This window comes from Schistocerca piceifrons, chromosome 4 (assembly GCF_021461385.2).
Source record: "Schistocerca piceifrons isolate TAMUIC-IGC-003096 chromosome 4, iqSchPice1.1, whole genome shotgun sequence".
NCBI classification, from domain to species: Eukaryota; Metazoa; Arthropoda; class Insecta; order Orthoptera; family Acrididae; genus Schistocerca; species Schistocerca piceifrons.
In genome coordinates this window covers 781,448,244-781,451,977 of record NC_060141.1, presented here as the reverse complement: position 1 = coordinate 781,451,977, position 3,734 = coordinate 781,448,244, and the positions used below count along the sequence as shown (strand labels likewise).

General features: G+C 45.4%; 1 pseudogene; it reads right to left on the bottom strand.

Moving 5' to 3' along the window:
* Positions 1–3,416: 3,416 nt before the first annotated feature.
* Positions 3,417–3,534, bottom strand: LOC124796838 (annotated as a pseudogene).
* Positions 3,535–3,734: the final 200 nt, after the last annotated feature.

The window sequence follows — 3,734 nt, the reverse complement described above, 5'->3', positions numbered from 1 at the left end:
TTTGTCATTTGCGTGTAAGTTTATCAGCTAGTTGTAATTACTAAAGAGTCCATAAAGCTTGTTATTATTTTGTAAACTTGAATACGCCACTGTTCTCATTCATCCTCCCTCTACTATTCACTGTTTCTATTTTATTTTGGTCATACGTGAGGAGCTTTACTCAAACATATATTTATGATTAAAGTGGGCGATGGCTTGCAGCATTATTTAATGAACGTCTCATGGATGAGTATGAGTACTCATATGAAGGCATAATATTCTCTCCGATTAGTAGGAATATCATTTAGACTAATAGCGCTGGCTCTGAGCACTATGGGCCTTAACTTCTAAGGTCATCAGTCCCCTAGAACATAGAACTACTTAAACGTAACTAACCTAAGGACATCACACACATCCATGCCCGAGGCAGGATTCGAACCTGCGACCGTAACGGTCGCGCGATTCGAGACTGTAGCGCCTAGAACCGCTCGGTCACCCCGGCCGGCTTAGCCCAATTGCCTCTTCCTTCGAATGTTTCACTATAACGTCCGTAATATGAGGTGTAGAAAGTAACATCAACGCCTCCCTAGAAGACTGGAAAACACCGGCTGGAGTTTCTCTGGTCTGTCCCCTTACTATATTTGCAAGAGACCTCTCTACTGTGTGATTACTTACCGCCTTCCAACCTTGGCCACAATCACATCCTGACCGTGACTACCTGTGGCTGCATTATCTTCATTGCCTCCAACGTCCACATTACTTCCCCAATCTCAATCATACTCCATGGTACCACCCTGATTTTCACTTCCAGAGTTAGAGTTAGAATCTTTATCTAAAATTTCATTTATGACTCTCTCCAAAGACAGTTTAGGTGTTATTTTAGTCATTTCTAGAGCCTTGATATGAACAGCAGGGAACTGAACTACTTTTCTGGAAGTACACAAATAACAATTGAATGTCTTCAGAAATCACTGGAAATAAAATGTTTCTTGAGAATACCAAGAAACCCAACCTGCAAGAAGTTTAGACCTGAATTTTTGTACAGGTGAAAACTGAAGAGGGGTAGGGGTTGTTAAACCCGTATTTTTATTATATTTTCTTTTTTCTTTAAAAGGCGGAGCCTTCTATAAAACTTATTGACACTGAAGTATCACACAAAATTCAGTAGAGACTATCTCATACGGAAACCGTTATATGACATTCACTTGGGTGGAGACTAAGTAACATAAACAGGTGCGAGCTACCTGACCACCACCGCTAGGTGTCCTAGGATGAAGCATCCCGGGCGTGACCAGCACTTGGCTGGCTACCCATCTGTCAACACGTCCATGCTGCGAACTCCGACCCCTCTATAGCGATACCGCTGGTGACCTCCGTGCTGTGACTTTGTGAAGGCGACTTTGCAACACTCAGTTTTGGTGACTTTTCCGAAGATCGGCGAGTGAAATTGCTGTAAACGCTTGTACGAATTTTACGGTGCAATACACTTTCGACAGAATCTCGAAAGGGTCAAAAAGATTCGAAATTTCTGTCGGAAACTAGATGTTTTGTGTTTGCCACAAGACGAATTAGCAGCCATTCAGTTAGACTTATTCTCCATTTCTCAAGCTAGCAAACTAAGGTATCTGTGGAAGGCCAGTGTCGGAAAATAGTGGAATCCAAAAATTCAAGCCTATTGATGGCAGCATTTACTATGTTACTGTGCAACACGCAGATTATACTATTCGAACTATGCGAGATTTGAAGGAACCTTTCGAATATCCGAACCAGGAAACAGCTAATGCATTATGTTCCCACAGACAGGTTCTTAGCGTAACAGATAAATAGTGGCCCAGTTCATACTACTGTCAAGCCGATACTGCGGTTCAGTATGCTCGAACTGGCTTAAGCTAGCACAGGGCTTCCCAACGTGTGGTCCGCGGACCCCTTAGGGGTCCGCCGACTCTTTCTAGGGGGTCCGCGGCCACCCTTCACGAAATATTGTAAAATATGAACATCAAATTCATCACTATTTTTTTCGTGTGAAAAACATCTGTACTTTTGGTCGTATTCCCAATCAGCCTTTGCGGTTCCTAAGTGAGAACGCATGCACAGTTTAGTGCCGGAGAATGCGGCTTCTCTGATCGATTGTTTCGCAACAATACGGGGGTCTTTTGTGCGACGGCTCACGGCGGTAGATGCGCTCAAAACTTTTACGCATGCGCGGAGCGAGCTTTGTCGACCAATCACAGCGCTCGCTGGCACGTATCCGTCCCCAGGTATCATTAAATGTTAAAGTTGCTTTGTCAGTGCACTACATATTTCATAAGTCGATTTTTGACTTTTATGTTGTTTTCATTCATCTCTCTACCAAAGACTATTGATACTTTAGGGGGGGGGGTCATTCGGAACATGGGACTAGCATTAAGAAGCTTCCAGATCCCATGGGTTCACTCTGAAATTTACAGTTACTGTGCTTTTGACTTACTAGGGGTCCGCCATGGATTTTCGACTGAAAAAGGGGTCCACAGGCTGAAAAGGTTGCGAAGCACTGAGCTAGCATGTTCTCTCGCACTTGTTCATACAGCGGACAACGCAAACGTGCCGAAATGGAACTCGGGGGACCACCTTCGGAGAGACTGTCCCAATGAAGGATGGCGTTCTGTCGAACTGCCAAAGGAATATTCGATTGCTGACAGAGCTATGTCAAATCTCTGTTTAGTTAGGTAGTCCGAATGGTTTAGACGCCATCTTTAGAACCAGTTCATGTTGCACAGATACAGGTGGAGGTTCACGCTATCGCATAACCTCTACCCCATGTATTTGGATACCCAAGTTCAGCCACCCTTCAGGGAGGAATGTTCACTGCTTTGCCGTTTTAAGTTCTCCCAAAAATTACTCGGGTGACACTTAAAGACACACGAAGTCTTGAAACCAAAACGGATGTAGAAGACTGCTAAGGAAGCCCCACACAGGGAAAGCAGTAGTAACGAGACCGACCAGTAGGCGTCTCGTCCTAGGCTGCTGGTGCAAACAACGAGTGAGTAACATAGGCGGGAACAGCGGAAACAACAAACCTTGACGTGATGACTGGGTGTTGTGTGATGTCCTTAGGCTAGTTAGGTTTAAGTAGTTCTAAGTTCTAGGGGACTGATGACCATAGATGTTATGTCCCATAGTGCTCAGAGCCATTTGAACCATTTGAACAAACCTTGAAGAAAGCATAACATGAGGAAAGTCTAAAAACAAAACTCCTCCCGAACAGGCCTTGGAGGCTCAACGGCACCAACCGGCCGCCGTGTCATCCTCGGCCACAGGCGTCACTGGATGCGGATATGGAGGGGCATGTGGTCAGCACACCGCTCTCCTGGTCGTATGTCAGTTTCCTAGACCGGAGCCGCTACTTCTCAATCAAGTAGCTCCTCAGTTTGCCTCACAAGGATTGAGTGCACCCCGCTTGCCAACAGCACCTGGCAGACCGGATGGTCACCCATCCAAGTGCTAGCCCAGCCCGACAGCGCGTAACTTCGGTGTTCTGACGGGAACCGGTGTTACTACTGCGACAAGGCCGTTGGCGAGAAAAATCTACCACCGATGAAACGTAAAAGCGAGAACTGCGCTTTGGCTGCTCTGCCCCAGCACTCACGGTGGCATTCGCACAGCGAAGGCCCTCAGAAAAACTAAAATAAAAAAAATAAAAAACTTAAATTAATAAAAAGACGAGAGGGTCCAGGAGGAGACGCTGACTTTTCACATTAATTTGTCATCTATAGTTT